The following is a 20,035-nucleotide window of genomic DNA, read 5'->3' as shown; positions in this document are numbered from 1 at the left end:
TTTAATTCAGCGGAAAAGTCGCTCCTCTTCATAGCATAAGGATCGCGTCCAACATATGTTGTGATTTTCTGTTTATACCTTTCTAAACCAGCAAACAAAGGACTTTTCCCCATCTCTTCCATTCTAATTTTCACTGCTTGCCCTCCACCGGAATTTCGCGCGTCACCAGAACCGTGATTGCAAACAACCTATTAAAGGTACAATATGTAATTTTTGACCAGAGGTCGCTTATTCAAAACAAAGTCGTAGCTTGAAAACACCTTGATTTCGTTGAATTATGGGAGGTGTTGTCTTCACGTCTACATCTGAGGGAAAATAATCTGATGGGACTCAGACAGAAATCATATTCATGGATGAGCTAATGTATTAAAGATGTATTAACATTACTGTAGTATGAAGCAGGGTATGGCTTAAAGCTGTTGGAGCGAAATAAGGCCGCTGGAGCGATTGCTAATGAGAGACGAGTGCGACACACGGCTCGAGAGCAGTGGAGCTTTTATTATGCCACTTCTTCTGGTCATACGTATGTGGAGTAATGAAGCTCTGTTTTATCATATTAGATACATTTGTGTTGAAAGTTGTTATAATGCTATTCTGTGCATTCACTCTGTGGTTACTATGAGACATTTTAATGCACACTGCAGTAAGCTAGATAGATATTAGGCATGGTAAAACATGGTACTTGTGGTAAATCGAGAAAACGAGATTTAAACAAGAAGACTTACTGTGTTGAGCTATATAACATGGTTAGTTTTCTGTCGATGAATGTATCCATCCAAACAGTTGCTCAGCTGTTTAATCAAATACAATATATTAAAGCGTCTTTGGGGTTTCCATGGTTTCTACAAAATAAAACCAGAAAGCAAGGGTAACGCGGTTAGGATGTCATTGATAGGCGACGCACAGACACGCTCCGTGTGCTTTTTTGCTTATTTCTCTGGATTTAAAGGTGCCCTAGATTATGTTTTTAAAAGATGTAAGATATAAGTCTAAGGTTGTCCCCTGAATGTGTCTGTGAAGTTTCAGATCAAAATACCCCATAGATTTTTTTTTATTAATTTTTTTAACTGCCTATTTTGGGGCATCATTATAAACGCGCCAATTTTATGCTGCGGCCCCTTTAAATCCCGTGGTCCACGCCCACAGAGCTCGCGCTTGCCTTGAACAGTGCCTTAACAAAGTTTACACAGCTAATATAACCCTCAAAATGGATCTTTACAAAGTGTTCGTCATGCATGCGGCATGCATGCGGCGGATTATGTGAGTATTGTATACTGTTATATTGTTTACTTCTGATTTTGAATGAGTTTGATAGTGCTCCGTGGCTAACGGCTAATGCTACTCTGTTGGAGAGATTTATAAAGAATGAAATTGTGTTTATGCATGCAGACTGCAAGTGTTTAAAAATGAAAATAGCGATGGCTCTCTTGTCTCCGTGAATACAGTAATAACCGATGGTAACTTTAACCACATTTAACAGTACATTAGCAACATGCTAACGAAACATTTAGAAAGAGTTTACAAATATCACTAAAAATATCATGTTATCATGGATCATGTCAGTTATTATTGCTCCATCTGCCATTTTTCGCTATTGTTCTTGCTTGCTTACCTAGTCTGATGATTTGGTTGTGCAGATCCAGACGTTAATACTGGCTGCCCTTGTCTAATGCCTTTTATAATGTTGGAAACGTGAGCTGGCATATGCAAATATTGGGGGCGTACACCCCGACTGTTACGTAACAGTCGGTGTTATGTTGAGATTCGCCTGTTCTTCGAAGGTCTTTTAAACAAATATATTTATATAAAAAGGAGGAAACAATGGAGTTTGAGACTCACTGTATGTCATTTCCATGTACTGAACTCTTGTTATTTAACTATGCCAAGATAAATTCAATTTTTCATTCGAGGGCACCTTTAAACATTCTTGGAAACATCTGGGATAATGTAAGTACCCAAGTCAACAAAATATATAACATTGTAGTGGTTTTTGGATATTTTAATCCAAAAGTCTTAAATATTGTGCCTTTAACAGGTTTTATTCCAGCATTTTCACAGTACTTTTCTGTAAAAATAACACAAATTATGTATGGATAGAATACCTGGATTAACCATTACATTTCCTAAATGCTTTAAAAGTTCTTATCTTTGAGGAGTCTTTGCTTTCTTCATTATGTATTTTTGTTGCTAAAACTTAAATAGCTGCCCATGCTTTCAAACACAGAAATGTGCAGTATGCTGCAGTGGATGAGGCCTGTACAGGTATAATTGCCTTTGATGCACACTTTTGGCAGATTTTCTGTGGTACATCGAAACAGGGCTATTTTTATTCTAGAATGACAGAAAAAGTTGGACAAAACATCAGCCTCTTTTTGGCCTGCTTGGTGTTGAACAATGGCTGAGTGAGTCTCATTTGAAGTGGCGAATCGTATTGATTACTCTTGTCCTTGTCTATGCTGATACCACACACAGTGACACGGCACCAGATCCCTGGGGTTCTCCAGTGCCTTCCACCACCGGCCGAATGACAGACAGACAGCACCTTAATCCTTAACTGAGTCACCGCCAATCTGTGAGAGTAATTTGACATTAAGGGAAGTAGAGTAAAAGAGTAATAGAGTCAAATGAGAGAAGGGCAGAAAAAAAGAGTGAGATATACTTCCCCTCTCTTTGACAAACAGCTCTCATTAGTTAGTTTTTATAGCTGTTTTATAGCACACTATAGTATTTTTTAGACATTGATAGTATGTTTTATGTCTATCCAAACAAATTTGTATACTGTACATTCAAAAACCTACAAATACTAATGAGATGCCTCTGATTATGGTCGTGAGCAATGACGAAGAGACACATTATAGACATTTTTCTATAGCATCAAAAAGTTCCAGTGTGTTCTAGTAATACATGTATTCACAATTTCTAATAAGAGTCCAGACTGACTTATCCATCCCACTCATTTTGTCAAATTAATAACTTTTTCCATTGACTGACTCTCATATCATCTGTCTCTAATACTGCTTGGCTTATGAGCATACATTTAGAGACTGCACATTTTCACCTCTGCTCCTTAATGAAACTCCACATATGCACTATAAAAGACTGCGGCAAGAGTGAACAAAAGTTACAAATCTTCTGCATCTCACTTCTTATCTTTCTTTATCCATTTCTTTTGGTGTCTTTTCTCCTTCTCTCTTTCTCAAATCCAGAAAATGCCTGCCTTCCATCACACTCCTGGCTGAGAGTCCCTGCTGTGCACTGTGAGAGAAGAGGGATCTTTTTCACAAGTGGTGTCCAGGCTGGCAGTGTAGGACAGTTCTGGACTGAGTCCAGGATCAGCCTCCTGCTGCTGACATACACAGGCTCTCTGAACACGAGAACACACACTCACAAAGAGGAGCTTGTCATTTCCATGGTCTGTTCCCATAGAGCAAAGCAAAACATGACTGTGGTGCCAGCAAATTGGCAGCACAGATAATATGTCATAGATTATGATTACATTAAATTAGTTTGCTCTAATAGGAACAGTTTGCCTATCAATAATAATACTATATTTTTGGTTTATATTATTTTTGGTTAAATATACCTACACATAGCTACTTATGTACTGTATATACATATATTATTATGTTGATGGTTAATAAAAAAAGGTAGATAAAAATATTCTCCAATGACAAATTAGTTCGACCACAAATGAAAATTTAGCGATTATTCACATCTATACTAATAATCAAAATATAACAGTGTTTTTAAATACTTGGCGATCATGTCACATGACATGCGAGAAATCAACGCTGAGCGACACATCCAAAAGCGCCATAGAATTCGCGATTAATCATAATTAATTAATTAATTAATTATATTTATCATAATATTTTTTGAATGTTTTTAAGCACAAAAAAAGTAGTTCTGGCATGTCACATGAGTTATAATAGTCAACAACAACACATGATGATGTCAATCAAAACAGTGTGATAGACAGAGGATCCCGCTATATTTGGAACTGACCCTTCGCCGGGAGTTTGATTGACAAGCAATCTAACCAGTCATAACACCGAATCCGCCATTTTGTCCGACAAAGCAGTCATGAGTTAGAAGATTAAAGGATTAGTCCACTTTCAAATAAAAATTTTCTGATAATTTACTCACCCCCATGTCATTCAAGATGTCAATGTCCTTCTTTCTTCAGTCAAAAAGAAATTAAGGTTTTTGATGAAAACATTCCAGAATTATTCTCCTTATAATGGACTTCAATGGTCTCCAAATGGTTGAAGGTCAAAATTACAGTTTCAGTGCAGCTTCAAAGGGCTTTAAATGTTACCAGACAAGGAATAAGGGTCTTATCTAGCGAAACAATCGGTCATTTTCTAAAAAAAAAAAAAATGTAGATGCTTTATAAACGGAAATGATTGTCTCGCAAGTGCTTCCGCCAGACTGGCTTTCCGGACTCTTCAAAAAGCTTATGCTGTATCTCTATTCAACTTATGGAATAAATGCAGTGCCAGTTCCATTTTTAATTGAACAAAGTAATCCAATTACGTAACTCAAGCTACTTGTAGTTGTAATGTGTTATTCCCAACACTGCCTGTTGGCATTTCATTCAGGGAAAGCCAAGAAAGAGAGAAGCCAGCACTGGCCTAAGCTGTATATGTTTTCTCTGTTGTTTAGATGTGTTACAGTATATGTGATTTGTTATAGAAGCAAGAAGCAGTTAAAGGTGCAATATGTAAGAATTTTGCAGTAAAATATCCAAAAACCACTAGGCCAGTGTTATATATTTTGTTCACTTGAGTACTTACAACATCCCAAATGTTTGCAACTATTTGTAAATTGTGAGAAAATTGCAATTTTAACCAAGGCGCCGGGACGTGTGAGGAGTCGCCTCTCAATTGTGTCATACCCGCATTACCCTCGGTTTCCAGTTTTATTTTGTAGAAAACACCAAAGACGCTTTAATATTTAAGTCTTAATAGACAAGGGAACAACTGTTTGGTTACATTTATAGACAGAAATCGAATTATTGTTATATAGCTCAACACGTTTAGTCTTATTGTTTAAATCTAATTTTCTTGTTTTTCTGCGAGTACCATGCTTTACCATGCCTCAGAGAAAAACACTATTTTGTTAAATAGCTAACATAGCATAATCAGATGCAGCTTTATTTTTAGTAATACAGAATTTTCTCCATCATACAATACATATTAAAATTAATTGCATGCCATTTATCAACACAAGCCATCCAGCATTTATTAATATGATATTCTAAAATCGATCAGCTTACTGCAGTGTGCAACAGTGTCTCACAGCAGCCGCCGAGTGAACGCACAGAGTAACGTTATTACATTTTCAACACACTCAAATGTATCTAATATGATAAACAGAGCTGCGTTACCTCATACTCATGACCGGAAAAGCAGAAGCGGCGCCGGCGACTGTGGCATAATAAAAGTCCCGCTGCTCACGGAGTGTGTTGCGCGATCGCTCCAGCGGCCTCGTTCAGCTCCCACAACACTCGGTCCTGCTCTGCTTCATACTACAGTAATGTTAATAATCACATCCATGAACATGATTTCTTCCTGAGTCCTATCAAGATTATTTTCCACCAGCCGTTGAGGTGAAGACCACATGTCCCAAGATTCGGCACTCAAACTTGGCATCATCAAGCTACGCCTTTGTTTTGGATGGGCATCTAGCGACCTCTAACGGACAGAAGATATTACATAGTGCACCTTTAAGTATTGTTTTTATTTGTTTGTGTATTTCTGTAAGTGTTTTCTGGTTCTAGGTGTAGACTATTGAATACACCATTAAAATGGTCTATTGTCTGGTGGCATATTGCACTTTTCTGCACATTGTGAGACCCCTTTGTTCCAATTTCCAATTCCAATTTTTAAGGGATAATAAAAGTGAGATACTAAGGCTGGTTATTTAACTGGTCTTTGTGTGCATTTTAAAGCATTCTGATTTAACAGCAACCTGTTTGTTGCTTAAAGCAATAATTCACTTGAAAAATAAAATAAATTATCTTGTGTCACTACAACATGGTATTATTTTATTTCTTTCAAGAAAACAAAAAGAGATCTTGAGCAGAATGTCCTGAGCTTGGCATTTAAAATAACCATCCACTTTAATTGTATAGAAAAGCTGCAGAGACTCTAAGATTTCTTTTATGTTTTGAAAATTACAATAATATTGCATGGGTTGGAACAGCATGAGGTAAATAATGACAGAATTTGCATTTTTGGGTGAACTATTTCTTTAATGCTTAAAATATGCTGCCTGCAGGGTGCATGCTTCCCCCAGTTGGATATGTTTCCATCAGGTGTCTCTAGTCGTGAGTTTGTAATGCATTGAGCTCTTAGCATTTTCCAGCTGGCTGTATAGTGATGCATACAGAAAATGTTGTTCAGCATCAGATGAGTATGGTTTTTGTTTTTGTTTTGGGGGTTCAAAATTGGCTCATTCCACTCTGTCCAGCCATGGGCAGGGAGTTTTGTCTACAACATAACCATACTGCCAACACTATCTAAATTGCTTCAGGTATGTATTTGTATATTTTATGTTTAAAATGTGGTCCTGAATGAATGAGTTTGGTTCTGTGTGGATGGCACTAGCACTTTACATGTAGGATGTATAAAGGCAGTGAATGAAGGTAAAATATAAAGTCTTTGATTATTTAAAAATAACTTTTTTTCCCCTCTAAATTTACAAGACTAAAAAAGTTCAAAATCTGACTGCATCCATGAACTGTAGGAAAAATTAAACAATATGGAAATATAAAAAAATTATTGCAGATTTTCATTGATTGTCTCAAATACATAAGATTTTATCTCAATACATTTTTCCTCAGCAATAATTTGGACTCAAACATTAAAATTTTATGTTGCTGGGCATTCAATTTTGGTATAAAATTCTACAAGTAATGCAAAAAGAAAAAAAAAAAAGAACTTGCTTATAAAACTGTGGACAAACAGTTATTTACTTGAAATGTAATGTTCATATTTTAAGTCCTTTTTGCAGAGAACGTAGCAGAGCCTAGTCAGCCTACACAGATATAATAGACCCTTTTCACATTTCCGGGTTTCTCAGAAACGGAAATCGTCATAGTTGGGTAAAATTCTATAGCGATGAATGAGAGAATTCATTAAATATATTTTTTATGTTTTCATTTGCTCAAATATCAAAAGAAAAACTCCACAATAGTGTTTTCATAACTTTCAAAAAGAGGAAAAAAATAGAGAGCGATTGATAACAGCAGTCAGAAGAGAAAAATGTCATTTTTACTATCACTCCCAGCCGCTGTATTAGGAACACCCTCACAGCAGTTAACTTTTTTTTTTGTAATTTGATGCAAAGGTAATATAATACTAAGTGTATTGTTATAATACTTAAAAAAAAAAAAAATGAAAATACAAAAAACTTTGCAGGATTTACGATATTGATGACCGTTAAAACTAGGGCTGTGTATCACCAACAATGTCACGATACGATACGCATCACGATACTAAAGCCACGATACGATACGTATCACGATATGGTTCAATTTAGAATTTAAATTTATTTTGAGCAGAGTTTAGTAACAGTAATATGTGTTTATTGAATAACCAGTGTTATAACAGTCGTGATAACTGAAAAACTATTTTGTTTTTGTCATTAAAAAAAAACAATGATTTAAATTAAATATAAAAAAATTGTCACAAAAAAGCTTCTTTTAAAAGCTTGCTTTTAAAGTCACTCCCTCAGTAACTGAATTGACAATTATAGTGACACTGAAGCATATCAACAAAGCTCAATGACTAATTTCACTTGCAACAGTAAGTTGACTGTTAGAAAACTAAGTTGGTTAATTATATTGGCTATAATATTATAATAATGTCTATACTGCCTGTTTTTTTTTTCCATCTGTAAAAATGATTTTTTTTGGATATCAACTCAAAATATGTTCTAGAACAACATTTTTTTTATTAACGTGGTCTACAAAATATGGGCTACATGAGTTTACAATACACACTTAACAATAAGGTTCATTTATTAAACATCAGATAATGTATTAACATGAACTAACCATGAGCAATACATACTGTATTAGTTCATCTTTGTTAATGTTAGTTATTAAAAAATACAGTTGTTGATTGTTTGTTCATGTTGGTTTACAGTGCATTAACTAATGTTAACAAGATTTAAATGATGCGATGTGACCGCAAAGGGCACTTTCACTTTCACGATCAAAGTGCACGCCACTTATAAGCATTGTAAATGCAGTATTACAGTATACACATACCAATTAAATGCGCAGGTCTCCTCTCGTGCGTCCTCCCCACTGGACGAGGCCAATATCACTTTCGTTTCACTTTCAGATATCTCTATTATATATGTCATCACTGCTTTTACCTTTCTAGATGTAATTACCGAAATCAAAACAGTCCATAAACTATATCCTCACGAAAACTTAAGTCAAGCCAGCTCGCGCGTCAACCTGAGAGATCGGCCTCCAAATTTCTCGGTTTCTAAATGGACGGTTTGGCTTGATTGACAAACGCTAACGTTCGGGCATGATTTATATACCATCGACCTGTCCTAAAACGTTAGCACGCTTTGATCGATGACTTGGAGATCGCGTGTTTCTCCGTTCGAGAGCGCATTTCCTGTTCACATTCGCGATAAAACAGCTGATTATTTACGAATGAAAGCTCACAGAAACGTGAATGTCTGCTTGCATTGCTTGCTAGCGTCAATTGACATCACGTGATTGGCTAGATTTAAATGCAAGACAGACTCGATACGGCAGCTGCTGTATCGATACGCGCATCGTCAGGAGTTCATGACGATGTATCGTTGTATCGATATTCTGAGCACAGCCCTAGTTAAAACGCGTCTTCACAGTCTGTGAAAAGGGTCTATATTTGTTTTTATAAAACGGTTGGTTGCTGTCCTTGATTCACAATAAAACACGGCTATAACACCCTTATCCACCACTCTTTGCAACGTAAAAAATATGTTCTCAGTTGATATTGTACATTGAATCTTACTGTATTATGTAGAAGAGTATTGTCAGAAAGAGATCAAGTGAGTGAGTTTATTACCTCCATTCAGATTTAGCATTTTACTTCAGGTCAGGGGTTGTGGGCTCTGCATTTCCTGCCTGGAGATAAAGGCAGGGGCGTAGCCGACCCCCCGGGAGGTATGGACAGGGACCATCCTGCGGTGGTGGGGAGGATGGAGGTGGAGGTTGGCGTCAGCATCTCCGAACTCAGACATGTGTAAGTACCGATCTTTTATACTCCAAGTGTTAGATAATGATTATTTAGATCTAAACTAATAAGTGACGTAACATTAGCATATTCCTGGCAGAACTTACGCTTGAGCTTTCATTTCAGTCTTTTCAGCAAAAGTCTTAGCTACTGACTGACACACTCATAAAGACAGTCTTTGCCGCCATCTAATGGCGTAATAATGTAACTTCTGTTGCTGTTCACGGCCAGGGACTATTTTTTCGGGCGGAAGGAAATATTTTTGGTGAAATATTTTAATGAAAGTTGCATTGATACATATTTTTGGCTTTAATATTTGTATTGTGTGGTAACCGTTTTATAAAAGCAATAAGGTACTCAAGGCTAGTGCTGTATCATGAATAAGTCACGCCTGAAGGGGTTGCATGGCACGACGTGAAGCGAAGCAAACAACGCCCTTCAGCCGTGACTTAAATAAAGCACTAGCAGTGTTGCCAAGTCCGCTTATTATAAGCGACTTTGGGCTTGTTTTTCTGTAAAGTCGCTTACAAATATTGGTAGTCGCGGGTCGCGTTTTTTTGGGCTTGTTTCTAAAGTGTAGTTGCTTATTTTGGGCTTGATCCCAGCTCCATAATATTTTCTATATGTTATTTAAATGTTGGAGTTTGTCTAGCCTGTTCTCTCTGTCCCCCCCAGTCCCCATACACACAGGAGAGTTTTTCCCCACCCACATCCTGCTTCTAATTGGCCCTTCGCAAAGACCCGCCCCCCTTAGTTACTGTTGCTTTGTCCGACAAGCCGTGGCGCTGTCACGCCACACACAGTGAAAAATACATCGTGGAGCAAAGAGGATACTGGCAACACGTCGACAGACAAGACAGAGCAGGTTACTTACGATATTAAACAAAGTCCCAGCTTTAAAACTGTGAAGTTTAAGAAATTCAAACAATAAAAACCGTTTTGTGGCTCTTTAATGTGTTGTGACCATGGTCGTGACGGATTGCTAGCGCCTCAGTTCAAGAGGCTCGTAAACCGATCATCTCTTCCTACTAGTCCATTTATAGCGTCAAATAAACATGAGTGAACATGAGAATTGAATGTTGTTTCAAACGCGGAAAGACGTCAATATACACATTTTTTCAAGTTTAACTACACCGAGGTTAATCATTTTGGGCTCCGTAGAAAAAGTCGCTTGTTTTGGGCTTGTTTTCACAGGCCTGGTTGCTTATTTGTCTCGCGAGATCTGGCAACACTGAGCACTAGCTTTGAGTACCTTATTGCTTACTTATAAATTGCACATTTTTGGTGGACACCATTGGCTATATAGGATGTGGAATAACATTTTTTTATATAAAATACAGAAAATACATTTTTTTAGACAAATAATCTGAGAAATAATTGATTAATCACTTAATCAAGGCGTGAACATGACAAATCTTTTTCAACACTGTAAATACAACAGCTAACTAAAGTGTTTAAAATGATGCTGTTTGTTGGGGCAGTGTGAAACAGCTTTTAGTCATCATTGTAGGATGGTTAGTTTTCTAAGGAACCTGCAGCCTTACCCAGCAACAGGCCCACTACTGTCTATACTGCTCTCCTTCTCTGTCTGTATTAAAGACACACAGTACATTAGGTTAAATCATTAACTTCAGAAGACATTGCAAAGCCAAGCCAAGCCACCCTTACCCCAGTGAATAGTCCTCTTGAAAAATGGCCATTTCATGCTGGTTCTTAGTGGCTGAGCACAGGTTCAATTCTGGAGTAAATTGTTTGTACAGTCCACCTTGTTCTAGCCAATATGTGTAGAAATAAGCTCTGTTCTCAGCTATTAGACCCACGGTCCTCCTCTCCAGGAGTCTCCTAATAGTGTACTGCTTCAGACAGGTGCTCTGCAAATTGCTTCTTCAAAGTGATTAACGATTTGACGTTTGTTTGGGCTCTGTGTGTGGGTGTTGTATGGTAGGGTCTAATCTGCTGGCATAGTGAACTATGATGGTGCCATGTCATGGCCATGGACTCGTTTGGCCTCCATCTGCTTATATTTGCAGCTGAACAGATTGATTAAACATTTAGGCAGATTGCAGAAAATTTTGGATGACATGCTGGATGGCATAGTTCCAAAATCCCAATATATGCCTTAAAATTTGTGAACTAGACTGGGGATTCATTGATAATATCTGACTAAAGAGAATTATTTGCTCACAAATTGGACAAGTATATGGTTGAAACACTTGGATGAATCATGCATTTGGCTCTTCCTTCCTTCAGCTCAAAAAAACAATAGTGGATATAAATGGCAGCAATGATGAAGTTGGTCCACCTTATCACACATTCTAGCAGTGTTCCAATTTCAAAGTCGTCAATAGCAATAGGACAGTCAGATGACAATGACTGGAAGATAGGTAGTTAGTAGGATACTTTTCTTGTATTTCTTTTGAATCTAAAGAAAATATATGTGTAATTTAAAGGGAACCACTGAATTTAAGCATATCCCCAAAAGTCAAACTGTCAAAATTGACTGTGGCCTTTAAAGGACTTCGATCTGTGGAAATCTGTGTTATCATACAGTGTGAAAATGTCATCTTTGCACCTAAAGCCTAAGTACAGTGTCTATAAATTAATCCTTGACTGCAATTACAGTGAAAGGTTCTTTGTCTCTATACATTGTAAAAGTACAGGGTGTCTTGTACATGTAGATTGGAACTTACAGAGCTATGTATGATGCAAACTTTAGCTTTAAGATTTTACCAAAGACACAAAAGGAACAATTCCTAATGAAATGTGATTTATTGGAGTCAATGCAAAGTTGATTTTAAAAGTAATATGTTACAATATTGCGTTACTCCCTAAAAAAGTAACTAATTGTGTTTTTTTGGTAAATTTAAAGGCTCTTTCACACCAAAAGTGAAATTAATAAGCCTCAGGCTGAAGGAAATGTAAATTCACGCCCGAGTAGAGGGCGCAGCCTAAACAAACCAAACACAAATATGAAGTTTATTTAAAATCATATTTGCTTATTAGTATGGTTGAATTGGATCATTGAAGGTCAGCAGCAAAGGCATTGGCTAATAAAGTGAGATTTAATACAAAGTATTTGTGTTATTTAACATAATATTCTGAGTTTGCATTTCGCTATTTTTATTAGTTTTGAGGAATACTGAATTGGTTTTTGTGCAAGTGAGGGAAGTAAACATGTTCACATTTAATCTAGAACTATGGTAACCATCATGTTTACACAACTGCACCTTACTCCCCATTTTCTCAGCAACGGGAAAGGAGAGGGGTCAGTCTATGAATGGGAAAACAAAGTAACTTGCATTACTTATTTGAAAAACTATAATTCAGATATTTGTAATAAGGTAATGCTTTTAAAGTTACTTGAAAAAAGCAATCTGATTACGTAACTCAGATTACTTGTAATATGTTTCCCCCAACACTGGTAGTGAGACAACTCTGTAAAATATTCCAGGAAACAGATGTTGTTAAATTATGTGATATTAAAGGGGAAAATGGATACAAATGTAACTGTCAAACAAAATAATTTTGTGCAACATGCTATTTGTAACAATTCTATTTGAGCGCAAGAGACATTTATGGGACAGTTCATGTCAGATTTTGTTGCTGATTTGAAATATGTTATTTAAATGCGACTTTGGCAAACAGTTTTTGAGATTTCAGGATTTCCCTATTCAATTAGATCGGAATTGTTCTTGGATGCACAAAATGCAAATATGGCCACTGTTTTTTTTTTTGTTTTTTTCTCCCTGAAAGAGACTTTGAATATACATAAATGGATGATATTTCTAGTGTTAAAGGTGCTACAGAGGATGTTTTGTTTTATACATTTTTGCAATATTACTTGAAACTGTCTTTACTAACTGATAAAAGACTATTTATTAGGTGCACTGAAAGGAATAATATTAATATACATCATCTGTGCGCGAGGTAGGGCCATCGCATAAACGATTGGCCCTCTGGCTTGTCAATCACTGCCATTACGTTCCTTGTGCGAGACGTGCGTGGCTGCGCGCTCCAGTAACTTTCCACACTCCACAGGCGCCGCATGCAATGTTTTTGTCAGGAGTAACAACTGCAGATTATGAGTTACCTGCGGTGAGTCCGACATAATGAATCCACTAACACGACACAGCGAATGCCGGTGGTAAACACTCGTGTTCCGATACTCGTGCACGAGTTTTGGGAGGGCGTTCCCTCGAAATGAGCTGTGAAGGAGGGGGGTTGTTCTTAAACTCAGTAACAGTCTTTGGTTTCTCAGTCGACGAAAAGATCCTCTGTAGCACCTTTAAGAAGTTAAGATGTGTTAAGGTTTTGGGAGAGTAGTTTTTTGTCAACCGTTAAGGTGTTTTGTATAAAAGAACATATTATTATTATTATTTTTATCATCGTTTTTTTTAATGCACATAATACTTGATAAGTGTTTAAAACACACACACACACACACACATATATATATATATATATATGGTGCAGTTCTGATGCTCACGTGCCCACTGTTGACGCTTTTGGCGGTGGACAGAGGTCAGCATGGGCACCCTGACTGGTCTGCAGCTATGCAGCCTCATACGCAACAAACTGCGATGCACTGTGTATTCTGATACCTTTCTATCAGAACCAGCATTAACTTCTTGAGCAATTTGAGCTACAGTAGTTCATCTGTTGGATCAGACCACACGGGTCAGCCTTCGCTCCCCACGTGCATCAATGAGCCTTGGCCGACCATGACCCTGTCGCCGATTCATCACTGTTCCTTCCTTGGAGCACTTTTGATAGATACTGACCACTGCAGACCGGGAACACCCCACAAGAGCTGCAGTTTTGGGGATGCTCTGGCCCAGTCATCTAGCCATCACATTTTGTAACACATAAACTAACACATAAACTTCGAGGACAAAATGTTCTCTTGCTGCCTAATACATCCCACCCACTAATAGGCTAACAGGTGCCGTGATGAAGAGATAATCAGTGTTATTCACTTCACCTGTCAGTTGTCATACCTGTAATTTATATATATATATATATATATATATATATATACACATACATATATTATTATTATTATTATTATTATTTTATAACACTTGAATTTATAAAAACAGCTAATATTCACAGATCTACTTATATGTCCTGCAACATAATGGGCAGCAATGCCTATAAATAATGTAGGGCTTAGAAATAATTATTTATTAACCCTAGAGAAGTCTTATTACATTTTTGAAGTTAACAGAGAAATTCTCAGAAGCTTTTGATATCCTTAAAGTACCTTTCTTTTTTCATAAACCTTTCTTTGGACCGTGACCTGAAGTTTAACATCATATCAAGCTTGACATTTTTTCTACCCTTTTCTAGCCTTATTTTGAACATGTTTGTGTCAAGCCAGTCAGATGTCATCTGTACCTCAGTTCCATTTTGGGAGGTGTTTTTTTTTTTTTTTTTTAATCCATTAACATAAGCACAGCTCCTCATTCAGACCAAGTGTGCCTGCAGCCTTTTTACTTGTCATTCAGTAGAGAATGTCAAACACTTTTCTTGCTAAGGATTATGGGCTCAGTTATTGACATTTCTCACTAATGCCTGTCATGGCTGCTTGCATTGTGATTGGGGATGAAGTTCCACAATATTTCTCTGCATTCTAATATATTTTATTTTATTCTAAGAAGGATTTATGTTGCAGGGCATATGTGTAGAACGTCTGTGGTGTTTTCAAGCCATTGCAAGTCTTCTCTTAAAACCGAAGTGTGCCACTCGCTGCAACAATTGTAATTGCAAAAATAATGTTTTGTTTGTTTTAAAAAAAGTTTCCTCAAAACCTCCCTTACCTGCCATTTATCACACCATTTGATAGTCCCACCCCAAACTTCACACCATTAGTTTTGCTAATGATGTTCTGTTGGGCTAGTCTAGATGCTCAAACCATGTACAGTACAATGTTTTGATTGTACCACAAAAAAAAAAACAGCCTACAAATTCATTTTTTAAATGCATTTTAGTTGATTAGATCAGTAAATGTTGTCATCATGTCACGGAAACACTGAGTGTTTGGATGCAAAAGGAAAACCGCTTCGTTTGGCCTTCCGGAAATGGATGAAATTAGGAATTAGAGGTTAAGATTTATTTATAAAGCTGTTCTTGAGTAGTACAATTGAAAATTTTGCTTGTGCACAGCGCATTTTACAGAGGACAACTTCCTGAACCTGGGAGAGTACAATGCCTTGACAAAGACTAGCGTGCTTATGTGAAATGTTCTGCTTGCAAAGTTGGTTCCGATCGTTTGACTCGACCATCCGCATTTTCAGAACTCTGGCTCGAACTGATATGGTAAAACCAACGACATTATTAACTGTGTTTACAATTGCTTTTAGCAAAAAAAGCCCTCGAAGCTGAAGCTTGCAATTATGGTGTTACACTTTCTTCTCATTTCAGTTGATAGCAGATATCCTCAAATATAATTAGGGGTAGTTTTAGCTCTCTCTCATTTCTCCTTGCCTAAAGGACATTTTCAAGTAAAAAGTGTCACATTTTACCCCAATATCCTCATATAGAATTCATGACTAACCCTGCCATGAAATATTAATTCTTCTTTACATTTTGACTACATCTTTTAAGAGAACATTTTTGTGACCTCTGCGCCATTGGAACTCTTTCAGCACACGTCCTTTTATATAGGGGACGTGTCGTCTCATTTTGAAGGGCATAGTAAATTGCATTGGTTGTAGAGGACTAAGTCAGGGATTTCACCTTTTTGTAGCAACACATTGGCCAAGCACTTGCTATTTGTAATATGGACCAATGTCAGCCAGCACACCAAAAATGTAATTATAAACTTTTATTGCTTTTCATTGAAACAATGTAAGAATGTGTGTCTGGAGGAAACTTTGACAGCTGTCAGATGTGTTTTTATTTATTTATTATTAATTCATGCCCACTTGTATCACCTTTGCTATTGGGAGCTGGGACCTTTTTTCAGTGGAGCAATTTTAAGGGAAACTGCTACTTGCTTTAAACATTGTACACCAAACTGTAGTACACAATACTGCAAATGTTGCACAGTATTTACACATCAAACTGTATACTTTTCTAGTTACACTGATGCAGAAGAGGGATTGTCCTAAAATCCAAATGGTGTAGCTCTGACGTGGTTTCTGTCTAAAGCAGAAACCCAGCATTGTTGTTGTCATTTTATACATACTTTTTTTTTTCTTTTTCGTTTTTCAAGGCTCTCAATTTAGTCTGTTTTACAGTCTAAAGCACTTTGCAGTCTGGTTCATGCCCTTGCTGTACATCTGAAAGCTGGAGTCTGTAGCCTGTATAACATTTGCTTTTAAGCGGTTGGCAGCTTTTGGAAAAGCCTTTTCAGAATATCTAACAGTAAAGCATCCTCAGACTAACTTGACTGCTCTTGACCTATCACATATGAACCATGTGGACTATAGCTTTGAGTTCAACTGTCCTCAAAATTCTTCTTCCAACTGCAGGCCATAGCAACTGAAGTTCAGTACAGAAGAGGATTAGGGCCAAGCGATAATAAAAAAATAAAACCATCTCGAGATTGAAGTTGTTAAATTTCGAGAAAAAAACTCGTTAAATTTTGAGAAAAAAGTTGAGATAAAATGTTGAGAATAAAGTCATTAAATTATGAGAATAAAGTAATTAAATTATGAGAAAAAAGTTGTTAAATTATGAGAACAAATTCGTAATTTAACGAATTTGTTCTCGTAATTTAACGACTTTTTTCTCATAATTTAACTAATTTGTTCTCGTAATTTAACGACTTTTTTCTTGTAATTTAATTACTTTATTCTCAACATTTTATCTAGACTCTTTTCTCGAAATTTAACGAGTTTTTTCTCGAAATTTAACAACTTTAATCTCGAGATGGTTTTATTTTTTTATTATTGCTTGGCCCTAATCCTCTTCCGTAGTTCAGTAACTATCCTCTTGTCATAGAGACCTTTTTGGGTGCCCAACTGAAAGAATAGATTAAGAAAGCTAGCACTGTAAATCGATTGAGTTTAATTCAAATTTCTGATATGCTCATTACATAACCCAGTTAATCACAATTAAAGAATTAGTTCACCTCAGAATTAAAAATTCCTAAAAATGTACTCACCGTCATGTCATCCAAGATGTGTATCGTTTTTTCTTCAGTCGAAAAGAAATTAAGGTTTTTGAGGAAAATATTCCAGAATTTTTGTCCATATAGTGGACTTCAACAGGGTACAATGGGTTGAAGGTCCAAATTGCAGTTTCAGTGCAGCTTCAAAGGGCTCTACACAATCCCAGCAGAGGAATAAGGCTGAATCCCAAATGGCACACTTCTATGCACTTTCGGACTTACAATGGCTGCCATGTGCGCATGTCTGTGTCCCATTCATCATTTTAGGTTTCAGAAGGGTGCTCGCGAGCGCCCCATTTGCGGCCGCTATGCGCCCTCGAAGCGCACTTCAGCTGAGCCCCCAAGACTGCGAGCTACACAGAGGACTTTACCCGGCAGTCAAAGCTGCATTACGTCACGAAAGTGCGGACTCAGAGGAAGACCATGAGGGTTTAGGGTACCATTTGGGGCCGGGCAAAACGATCAGTAATTTTCTAAAAAAAAAAAAATAAAATAAAAAATTATATTTGTTTTAACCACAAATGCTCGTCTTGCACTAGCTATGCGATGCACCACGCATTACATAATCATGTTGGAAAGGACGCGCGTGACCTTTCCAACTTTAAAATTGTACGACATTGTTGTTTTACCTTTTTTCGTAAAGTGTGTTCGACTGTTTTGCATGTTCACTTTGTAAACGAATGCTCGATACTTCCGCCTACGTCATGCGTGACCTTTCCAACATGATTATGTAATGTGTGGCTCATCGCAGAGCAGTGCAAGATGAGCATTTGTGGTTGAAAATTATATAATGTATTTTTAGAAAATGGCTGATCGTTTCACTAGACAAGACCCTTATTCCTCTGCTGGGATCGTCTAGAGCTTCATTGAAACTGCAATTTGGACCTTACACCTGTTGTACCCTGTTAAAGTCCACTATATGGAGAAAAATCCTGGAATGTTTTCCTCAAAAACCTTAATTTCGTTTCAACTGATGAAAGAAAGACATAAACCTCTTGGATGATGCAGGGGTGAGTAAATTATTAGGAAATTTGTGAAAGTGAACTAATCCTTTATTTGCATAAATCAATATATGTGAGAAAAACAAAACAAAATGTAGATCGTTCAAAGACATTACATTGTTGTGTTAAATGAATTGTTATGTCAAAATTTGGGTGACTTTCTTTCTTCTGTGAGACTCAAAATGATATTTTTTTTTTGTGTGTGTTTTTTCTCCTGTTGTTTTGGACCCCACTGACTTTCATTGTATGGACAAAAACGGTTCAAACATATTTGTGTGTGTGTTTCCCAAAGTGTGGATGAGGTATGGAACATCATGAAGGTAAGCTTCTATCCATAAGCTTCTTTTGAAGAACCGACAAGCCATTGTCCTGCTCTGACGTCGTCCAAACTTTTTCCTGAGCAAACACAAAGCCGGATCTTGAAAACTGCAATTGTTATCCATAGTGATTGTGTAACCAAACATTTTCTGTGGTTCTCCTACACTTAAATGACTAAGAAAAGAAGAAAGCGGAGGCAGAACATTCTGTGATTGTGGAATGTCAATCTTATTCTCACTGCGTGGTATTCAAAAATGCATCAGCACCATTTAAGTCTTATTTATTACTACATATAATTTATATACTTTGTGTATTTTTCTTATTTTCAGCAAGCATCTGTCAATCCTGAACATCCTCCATATTAACAAAGAAAGCATGTTTCACCCTTACTTGCAATGCCATCTATGTCTTAGCTGAAGGATTTACAGCATACACTTAATATAAATGACATTAGAGTTTTGGAGTGACATTTCAATGGACTTTGGTTGCACTAGTGCCTCCAAGAAGTTCTGCTTGTTAAATACTTAATTACGGTTCATTTAACAAACCAAAAACAAAAAAAAACAAAACAAAATAGAATTTCTTTTAATTAGTCGCTGTAGCATTAATGAGAGAATGTAATTCAGTGTAGTGTGAACGACTGTTCTGCCTGCATAAACACGAATTAAGTAACAGATGAAAAATGTTTTATGATGCTAAGTATTATTTTTAAACTTTGACAACTACTGAAGGACGGTCCAAACGATTAATAAACTGAGGAATGGATGTACATAGTCATCAGAGCTGTAATGTAAACAAGCCATCTGCTGATAAACAAATGAATGAGCAGCTGAGACTGGCAGAGAGAATCGAGAGGCTACTGGACTGCATAACAAGAGAGCACAACCATGAGCAGGGGCAGCTCAGAAATCCAATTACCTTGGCTAATAAGATGACATTCTGACATAAACCCTTCCAAGAGACCGTGGACAGAATGTTTTAGAGCTGCCAGCCAAAACATTTCCATAAACACCCATATGTGGACATAAAAGTATTAAAATAAGTTTGAGTACTGTGGTAAGTAAACGCCTGCAGTGGACTTTCTCATATCGAATGATACTGTATGATGTTTGTTAAATTAGCATTTTTTGGTACTGTAAGTGTGTTTGTACATCTTTAATGTGAACTCAGACTTTTTGTTTGTTTGTTGAAATAGAAATATGACTCATCCTGTGAATGCACTCAGCTAGAACACTTTTTAAACTTGTTTTAAAGAAAGTAATACGATTAATCAGCAAGGATGTATTAAACTGATCAAAAGTGTCAGTAAAGACATTTATAATGTTAAAAAAAGATTTCTATTTCAAATACAT

The 20,035-nt window shown here is 36.8% G+C and overlaps 1 long non-coding RNA gene across 1 annotated transcript; it reads right to left on the bottom strand.

The window, feature by feature from the left end:
- Positions 1-2,030: 2,030 nt before the first annotated feature.
- LOC125270586 lies at positions 2,031-8,534 on the bottom strand. Its single transcript, XR_007185390.1, has 3 exons — positions 8,279-8,534; positions 3,144-3,255; positions 2,031-2,570 (listed from the first exon to the last, which is right to left on the bottom strand). It is a non-coding gene; the product is annotated as an uncharacterized LOC125270586 (long non-coding RNA).
- Between the last annotated feature and the right edge of the window lie 11,501 nt (positions 8,535-20,035).

This window comes from Megalobrama amblycephala, linkage group LG6 (genome assembly GCF_018812025.1).
Source record: "Megalobrama amblycephala isolate DHTTF-2021 linkage group LG6, ASM1881202v1, whole genome shotgun sequence".
Lineage (NCBI taxonomy): Eukaryota > Metazoa > Chordata > Actinopteri > Cypriniformes > Xenocyprididae > Megalobrama > Megalobrama amblycephala.
Note: the sequence above shows the minus strand (reverse complement) of the source record. Positions and strands in the feature narration are given on the sequence as shown.